General features: G+C 30.9%; 2 pseudogenes; both read left to right on the top strand.

The window, feature by feature from the left end:
* The first annotated feature begins 4,183 nt into the window (after positions 1-4,183).
* LOC102580288 (12-oxophytodienoate reductase 1-like) lies at positions 4,184-6,305 on the top strand (annotated as a pseudogene).
* Positions 6,306-8,154: 1,849 nt separating this feature from the next.
* On the top strand, positions 8,155-9,589 carry LOC107059143 (12-oxophytodienoate reductase 1-like; annotated as a pseudogene).
* The last annotated feature ends 755 nt before the right edge of the window (positions 9,590-10,344 follow it).

Genomic DNA, 10,344 nt, shown 5'->3' on the forward strand with positions numbered 1-10,344 from the left:
GGCTAACACACACGAAAAATTGAGAAAATTACCTAATTCTTGTTTAGTGACCCCTAAGTGTTTAAAAATGGTGTCGATCATGGTGAGGCTATAAGAATTGTCTCTCAGGTCCTTACGGATGGTTCTATTAAGGTTTTAGTTAAAAGGTGCCTGAAATCCATTTGATCAAAACAAATTTATGGGCTAATACACATGAAAAACTAAGAAAATCACCTACTTCTTGTTGAGTAGCCCCTAAATGCTTAAAAAATGGTGTGGATCATGGTGAGGCTATAGGATATGTTCCTCAGGTCCTTATGGATGGTTCTGTAAATGTTTTGAAAAGAAAAGTGTCCAGAAGCCATTTCACTAAATAAATCAATGAATTAACACACATGAAAAATTGAGAAAATTGTGTAATATCTGTTGAGTGGCCCCTAAATGCTAAAAAAAGTGGTGTGGATCATGTTGAATTGCTATAAGAATTTCCCCAGGTCCTTACGGATGGTTCTGTAAATGTTTTGAAAAAAAGTGATCGAAGTCAAATCACAAAAAAAAAATCAATGGATTAACACACATTTAAAATTGAGAAAATCACGTAACTCCTGTTGAGTGGCTCCTAGATTCTGAAAAGTAGTGGCGTGGATCATGTTGAGGTTATAAGAATCGTTCCCAAGTTCTTAGGGACGGTTCTATAAATATTTTGGAAAAAAAATATCTGGAAGTCTTATCACCAAAAAATCAATGGTCTAACATAGAAAATTGAAAAAATCGCTTAATTTCTATCGTGTAACTCCCTAAAGACTAAAAAGAGTGGCCTGAATCATAGTGAGGCTATAGAAAATGTTCTCAGGTCCTTACAGATGGTTCTGTTAAAGTTTTGGAAACAAAAAAGTGTTCTGAAGTCATACACCAAAAAATATCACTGGCTAACACCTACTAACCTACTATTCTAATTATTGAATCCACACCCTCCTATCAATAAGGTCATATCCTCCGTGAGATGAAGTTGTGTCATGTTCTTAGGTCTACCTCTCCTCAAGTCTTCAAATCAACCTATCACACCTCCTTACTGGGGCATCTACACATCTCCTTTTCACATGTTCAAAATAATCTTGTAAACATCAAGTATTAGACGGACTCGCGCATCTTTTTTTTTACGGAAAAGGGTCAAAATTGCCCCTGAACTATGCGAAATAGACCACTTATACCCTCCATTACATTTTGGGATCAAAAATACCCCCGTAGTTATCCCAGGAGACCACAAATACCCTCAAGAGTTAACACCCCCATTTTTTAGTGACGTGGCAAGCCACATGGGACTAATCCCTCCACCGAAGCATTGCCAACTAAGATTCACTACAAAAGAACTTGACTTTTAGTTGCGACAAAGTCGCCACAAAATCCCAAAATATTGCCACTAAAGGTTATGAGTGATTTTTAGTGGCGACTAAGGCTCCAACAACCATTCGCTAGTAAAACCTATTTTTTTAACAAAAAAAATATGTTAATTAATTTTCTTTTGCGACCTAATTTTCTAAAATAAATAACTTGCAATATCCATATTAAAACATCCAATATTATTATGAAAAATAATCAAAATTACTTCTCGATTCAAATCTCCTACTATATATATATAATGCATCATTGTACATTTTATACATTTACATATGACATAAAAAGAAAACATATAGTGTCTTCAAACTCCTACTTAATCGATATCATATTTGGTTTTTAAAAAATAATGAAGAAAAAAACACAAAATTAGAATTTAATGTTAAAAACTTTTAGTGACGATTTTCTGCGCTTTTATGGCGACTGTTGTTGCCGCTAAAGGTCTAGTTCTTTTGTAGTGAATCCTAGTAGGTAATGCTTAGGTGGAAGGATTAGTCCCACGTGGTTTGCCACGTCAACAAAAGTTTGGGGTGTTAACTTTTGAGGGTATTTGTGGTCTCTTAGGATAACAGCAGGGGCATTTTTTATCCCAAAATGTAACGAAGGGTATAAATGGTCTATTTCATATAGTTCGGGGGTAATTTTGACCCTTTTTCCTTTTTTTTATTACGTGTGTATTATCGCTTGACCTTCTAGTCAAATTCAAGGGACTTAGATCTATTTCACTAAAAAATTTATAAAGTTATGCACCGATAAGTATTACTATTCATAGCAAAACAACAAAAGAGAAGACTTGAAAAATATAAACTCTGCTTCTTATATTTGAGCTCCTCTCTAGTCATCTCGTGAGAAAATAATACTCTTAAGGGTCGTTTGGTTTGGATATGCGTTATGATGGGATAAGTTATGTTGAGATTTATGATGGGATAAGTTGTGTTGAGATTTTATGATGGGATAAGTTGTGCTGGGATTATTTCTTATTGAGTGTTTGGTTTGTTGTTAGGGGTGTGCATCGATCGGATCGGTTTAGTTTTATGTATTATCGATTCGGTTTATCGGTTTTTAAGTACGCTAAACCAATAACGAACCAATAAGATAATTTTTTATCGGTTTTCGGTTTATCAGTTTTGTTCCTTAACGGTTCGGTTTTCGGTTTAACCAATAAAAATATGCTTATAAAACAAATATATGACTTCTCTAATAAGTTTGACACGACAAGATAATAATGTAACTTTACAAAATCTCATAAAATAGAAATAATAATAACAAACATGAAAAAACTATATATGTGTAACACAAAGAGAAATTAAGAGGAATATGGTTCGAAAGAGACAGATAAAGTAAAGGACTTGGTTGAAATTGTCAAAGCAAATTTTGGTGATGATTTGTATTACACACTTGAACACAATTCAATTGAAATGAAAAGTGATCAAGCCTTGTCTACATACAACCTCAAAGATGGTTCAATTGTTAATGTAACATGGTCTGTTGATTCACCTTAGTTAAATTTGGATTATTAAGGCTTCTACAAATACTATATAGTAGTACTACATTTAAGTTAAGTGTTTTTTTAAAAGTTTATGACGTAAGTCCAAGAATATGATCATGTATTGATGAACATCTTTATTATTATCCTTAGTAACTATGATTGGAAACAACATTGTAATGAGCATATCAAGTTTTATTGAAGAAATATAATTTCAAGTTTCTTTTCGTTAAGCCTCAAGTGAAAATACGATAGCAATAAACCTATAACACTTTTTTCGGTTCGATTTATCGGTCGGTTCGATTTTTTCACACCCCTATTTGTTGTATTCAAAATAATATATATTGATAAATTTTAAGAACAAATTGTTTGTTTACAAAATTACCCTTCACTTTATTTAATTTTTTTATATTTTCTTTGCGAGCTTTAGTAATTCATTTTTTAAAATAAAATTTTTATTTTATTTAACATAAATATTTTGCTTATATATTCCCATGATAAGTACCATGTGTATCTAAAACTATAACTTTTTTCTTATTTAGCTTAAAAATAGATCTTCCCTCTTTAGTTTGTTAAAGAGAAGAAAATTTATGAGAAATCAAAATAAAATAAACATAAGAATTAGTCAAATAAATTCACAAATAAAAATTATATTTATATAGTGTAATTTTTTAATAGAAAAATATGAATAATTATCATAAAAATAAGAATTGGTAAATATTTAAAAATAATGTAAATATACATAAATGTGAAAAATGAGATACAAAAATGATTCAAAGGGATATATTTGTCATTTACCTATTTTATCCCGGGATAAGTTATCTCGGGATTACTATACCACCCAATATGAGGGATAACTTATCCCGGTACTAATTCATAATCCTGGGATAAGTTATCCCAAACTTTCCAACCAAACAAGGAAATAAAGGGTACTTAGAAATTTATCATGGAATTAACTCCTCTTATCCATCACACCAAACGACCCCAAAAGTCTTATATTAGATGGGTATCTCACTAAACATATTTGTCTCATATTATCTGATCATTTACTAAATTAGGATAGAATTATTTATTTTTCCTCATTTCCCCTCTATAATTAATTTGACCTTTAGAGGTTTAAATAAATTTTGAAAATTTGATTTTTTTTTCAAGAGACTAATTAATATTAATAAAAGATAAAATAATAAATTGATCAATTTATTATTAATTTCCTAATCATCGTGTAAAATTGAAAATGCTCATCTAATATGAAAAACGAGGGAGTAGTGAAAAGCCAATTATTAGAGTTACTGCCATCGGATTCCAATGAAGCTATTTCCTCTAATTTATTTCTAGCATTTTACATCCACATATTGTACCACTCATTCATTACCACAAAATACATTATCATCTTTCCTATCAAATAAAGACACAGAGTGGAAAATGTAAGAACATATTTATGTTTTAGAAAAACAAGCTTTTTAAAAAATTATTGTCTTGAATACTACGCCTGATATGAAATATCATCGGTTGGCTCGGGTACCACACGCCTTGGTACAAGTTATCATTTGGTTGGCTTGTGTCCATTATTCACCAATTTCTCCTTTGTTATAAATATATCCATAATTATTAACAAGAAAGCTTACACCAATGGAAAATAAAGTTGTTGTAGAGAAAGAAGTAGACATGATCCCTCTAATGACCCCTTATAAAATGGGAAACTTTGAGTTATCTCATAGAGTTGTATTGGCACCATTAACAAGGCAAAGATCTTATGGTAATATTCCTCAACCACATGCTATACTTTATTACTCACAAAGAAGTACAAAAGGTGGTCTTTTAATAGGAGAGGCCACAGTTATTTCTGAAACTGGCATAGGGTATAAAGATGTACCTGGTATATGGACAAAAGAGCAAGTGAAGGCTTGGAAACCAATTGTTGATGCAGTTCATGCTAAAGGAGGAATCTTCTTTTGTCAAATTTGGCATGTTGGTAGAGTTTCCAACAAAGGTATAACTCTAACTCTGACTATTTCAGAAAATAATTGTTATTTGAGTGACTCCTTTCTATAGATTTGAATTGAGAAAAAGGGTGATTTTTTGAGACAATAAATATTAATTGATAAATCAACCCTACTCAATTGACTCCATTCTATTGATTTTGAAATCGAGAAGAAGGGTGACTTTCTGAAATAACAATTAACTAATCCCTTTCTATGAATTTTGATGATAAAAAAGAGATGATTTTGTGAGATAATAACTACTCCCACTGTCCCAATTTATGTGAGGTAGTTTGACTCGACACGAAGTTTAAGAAAGAAAGAAAGACTTTTAAAACTTGTGATCCGAAATGAATGATAGAAATTTGTGTGACTGTAAATCATTTCATTAAAGGTAAAATAGACATTTTATAGTTAAATTGTTACTTAATATAGAAATGTGTCATTCTTTTTAAACTGACTAAAAAGAAAAGTAAGTCACATAAATTGGAACAAAGGGAGTATTAATTAATAAATCAACCTTTGTTAACGGACTCTCTTGTATGGATTTTGAAATCGAGAAGAAGAGTAACTTTCAAAAACAATACTAACCATTAGTTCATAATTCAATCATTGTGCAGATTTTCAGCCCAATGGACAGGATCCTGTCTCTTGCACAAACAAGTTACTAATACCTCAAATTCCTTATGATGGCCTAGATGAACACTTTACACCACCACGACGGTTGACAACAGATGAAATTCCTCAAATTGTGAACGAATTTCGACTTGCTGCTAGAAATGAAATTGAAGCTGGATTTGATGGGGTTGAGATCCACGGTGCTCATGGCTATCTCATCGATTAGTTTATGAAAGATCAAGTTAATGATCGAAGTGATAAATATGGAGGGTCTTTAGAGAATCGTTGTAGATTTGCACTAGAAATAGTTGAAGCAGTTGCAAATGAGATAGGATCTGACCGAGTTGGTATAAGGATTTCCCCATTTACAAATTTATATGAATCAAGAGACACCAACCCCAGTGCATTGGGACTTTACATGGTGGAATCGTTGAACAAGTATGACATCGCATATTGCCACGTAGTTGAGCCTATGATGAAATCAATTGAATGTGATGAAAGCCTTGTACCTTTGAGGAAGGCATTTAAAGGTACTTTTATAGTAGCTGGTGGTTACGATAGAGAAGATGGAAACAGGGTTGTGATTGAAGATCGAGCTGATCTTGTCGCGTATGGACGTTTATTCATATCTAATCCAGATTTACCAAAGCGATTTGAGCTAAATGCTCCTCTTAATAAGTATAGTAGAGAAATATTTTATACGTCAAATCCTGTTGTTGGCTATACTGATTATCCAATTCTAGGAACCATGACATGATTGGATATCCTTGGTAACTAATGATCAGAAACTACATTGTAATGAATCTATCAAGTTTTATTGAAGAAATATAATTTTCAGTTTCTTTTCATTATGCCTCAAGTTAAAATATGGTTATCAACTGTCTTTGAAGATATTTGCTATTGTAAAATTTCAAATTCTACATATGTAGGTTCATTTGTGAAATTTAAATGTTAATTTACTTCCCCTATCTTATAATTTACTTTCTTAACGAATTAAATGTGAATTTTAATCATATATCTTTAAACATTTGGAGTTCAAATAGTGGATTTTGATGGGGAAATTTCAAATTATGGTTTGGAAGCAGGGAAGATCAAGGCTCACTCACCCTTGTTGTAGTTGTGGTAATTTTTGATTTTGATGATTGACAAACCAGATGAACGGATCTGATTTCTCCAATGCTTTCACATAAAGTCAAATATTACCGTTGTAATTTGTAAAGCATATCATTTTTGCACATTGCGGTGGGGCAGTGTTCACTAGGTTCTTATGTATTACAGTATTTATTTTAGAGTCTGTATCAACTAGAGGTAGTTGGTTAAAGAACGTAGGCGATAGAGTTTTTGCAAAAAGTCTTGTAATAGAGTAGCTACTAAGGTAAAAGTCTTACAAAAGAATTATCTCAATTTTTTATTTTTTTAAGTAAAATGATTATTTGTTTCAATTATATATTTCTCTTTTGGGGTATCCAAATCTAAATAACTTAGTTAATTCTATTTATTTTAGCTTTAAATAAAAGAAAGATTTAACCAAAGTAATGAAACTCAAATAATGTATTTTTATAAAAAAAAAATTAGTGTGTGTTTTTATAGTGCACTATTTATTTCAACTGTGCATTATTCTTCTTCGGATCAAATTGTAAAATATTTGTTTGAAATTTTATTTTTTCTTTATATCTTTTTTAGATACAATGATTGTTTGTTCTAAGCGTGTATTTGTTCTTTTCCTGGCAAATATGTAAAACAAACTTAATTAGAATAACATTATCTTTTAGTCAAATATAAAAATACAATCAAAATATTTATTCTAGACTTTTTATAATAAGTTAGCCAGAAAATAACTGATTGAGAAGGTAAAAATATTTATTTTATTCTTTAAAGACGTCACATGAATAAAGTATCAGCAAAACAGCACATGTAACACATTTTCGTTAGGTGCCAGCATTTAAAGGGGATCATATACACTTTCAGCTTCTCTCTTGTCATTTTGTGAGAAATAATAGCAAAGCAATCAATATTTGTGACATCGGATTCCAATCAACTTATTTGTTCTAATTTATTTCTAGCATTTTACATTCACATTAATGTATCACTCATTCATTATCACAAAATGCCATATCACATCTTTTAAAGAGAGAATAATTGAAAATTCAGCGATCAATTATTAGTTTCATTTTTAAATTATTGTCAAATTTAAAAACATCTTTTAACTTGACTAACTATATTTAAATACACTCCTAATCTTGCAATATGAGTTAAATACATCCTTAAATTCTTGTAAAAGTTATTTTCAATACTTATCTCATTTTTAATGAAGAGTCTCGTGCTTTTAAAAAAGTTTGAGACCACTTGTTATGTCACGTGACAGATCAAGGATGTATCTAACACAATTAGTCAAGTTCAGAGGTGATTTCAATATTTTTATTATTATTATTTACGCATGTTTGATTGGTTAAAATATTTGAAAAATAATTTTTTTTTCACTACTCATTGGAAGTGACTTCTCTAGTAAAAGTAACGTAAATAAATTTTATAAGTGACAATTCAAGTTCATCACACAACATTCCTAATCTCAAGCTAGCAGTGTCTAGTATTCACCAAATTTATCCTTAGTTATAAACGTATCCATAATCATTACAAGCTGATTATAACAAGAAAGTTTACACCACTAACAAATGCAATAATTAATGGAAAATAAAGTTGTTGAAGAGAAACAACATGAATATCCCTCTAATGATCCCTTATAAAATGGGAAACTTTCATTTATCACATAGAGTTGTATTGGCACCATTATCAAGGCAAAGATCTTATGGCAATGTTTCTCAACCACATGCTATACTTTATTACTCACAAAGAAGTACAAAAGGTGGCCTTCTAATAGGAGAGGCCACGGTAATTTCTGAAACTGACATAGGGTATAAAGAAGTACCTGATGTATGGTCAAAGGAGCAAGTATAGGCTTGAAAACCAATTGTAAATGAAGTTCATGCAAAAGGAGGAATTTTCTTTTCCCAAATTTGGCATGTTGGTAGAGTTTCGAGCAAAGGTAAATGACTTTTCTCTCATTATTTTAGACATTTTTTATCAAGTCATATTTGATGCTTTTGAGTGAAATATATGTATCACTAAAAATGTATCTTTTGTGGAACTTTGCTAGAGCTAATTGCTCAAATGATCACTCAACTGACTCCTTTCTATAGATTTTGGAATCGACAAATAGGGTGACTTTTTGAGATGATAATTTTTAGTTGATAAAACAACCTTTCTTAACTGACTCCTTTCCTATAGATTTTGGAATCGAAAAGAAGATTGACTTTGTGAGATGATAATTATTAGTAGTTTATAAATCAACCTTTCTTAACTGACTCATTTCTACATATTTTGGAATCGAGAAAAAATGTGACTTTCTAATGAATAATAACTACTAGTTGATAAATCAACCTTTCTTAACTGACTCCTTTCTACGACTTAGGGTGAGACTTTTCTGAGATAACAACTATAAATTGATAAATCAACCCTTCTTAACCGACTCATTTCTACGAAGTAGGATGACTTTCTAAGACAACAACTATTAATTGATAAATTTAAAAACTCCTTTCTACAACTTTTGAAATCGAAAAAGAAGGTTGATTTACTCTAAAAAATAAGAGTAACTATAGTTAGTTGATAATTCAACCCTTTTTAGCTAACTTCCTTTCTATAGATTTTCAGCCCAATGGACAAGATCCTATCTCCTGCACAGACAAACTATTAACACCTCAAATTCGTTCCAATGGCATAGATGTTGCACAATTTACACCACCACGACGGCTGACAACAGATGAAATTCCTCAAATTGTTAACGAATTTCGACTTGCTGCTAGAAATGCAATTGAAGCTGGATTTGATATATGGAGTTGAGATCCACGGAGCTCATGGCTATCTAATCGATCAATTTATGAAAGATCAAATTAATGATCGAAATGATAAATACTAAAGATCCTTAGAGAATCTTTTTGTTAAGCCTTTAGTATGGTTGTCACCCGTCTTTAAAAATATTTACTATCATGAAATTTCAAATTTGAGGACATTGTTGAGGGGTTATGACTATTTTTTCTATGGTATAGATTGAAAAATACTAATATGCATTGGGCCATGCCTCCAATAGTTAGCCCATGACCTTCTATTTTAGTTCAATGAAAATATTGTTAGATGTTAGGTGGTGTTATGTAATATATTCGTGGTAATAAAAAGTTATAACAGAAAAATATCACAAATCATTTAAAAAGAAATGAAAATTTGAATGATGAGAATGTTTGGTGCGTAAGAGGAGAATGGTAGAGTAGCATACACATTATTTAGCGAGTTTTGAAATGTGCGTCATTAACTTTTAAACATTCTATTTTTTAGCCGATATGGTGGGTTATTATTTTTAAGTGAAGAGTTGAACAATGTGAATGTTTGTTGGTTAAGAGGAGAAGGGCAGAGCTGCAGACATATCATCCATCGAGTTTTGAACGGTCCATTATTGACTTTCAAAGATTTTCTTTTAGGTGACATGATGGGTTATCATTTTAAAGAATTTTCATCCTCACCTTTTTATAGTATTTTTTGTGATCTACATACAAGCAATACTTTTGTGAAAAACTACTTGATTAGACAAATATTCTTATCGTATTTACTAAATCCCTATATACTTTAAAATAATTGCATATCCCTCTCCTCCCCTTTCTCTCGCTTACTCTCTCCCTCTTTCTCTCTCTCCATCCTTTTTTGTTCGGTTATAGTGTGTATTTATGCATATTTTAATTTGATACTAGATTCATGTATCTATGCACAAATACATTGTATATCAATACATATGTTTGATAGCATATATATATATATTTGAATCATATACATGTATTTATG

The sequence above is a fragment of the Solanum tuberosum genome, unplaced genomic scaffold (assembly GCF_000226075.1).
Source record: "Solanum tuberosum cultivar DM 1-3 516 R44 unplaced genomic scaffold, SolTub_3.0 scf00821, whole genome shotgun sequence".
NCBI lineage: Eukaryota > Viridiplantae > Streptophyta > Magnoliopsida > Solanales > Solanaceae > Solanum > Solanum tuberosum.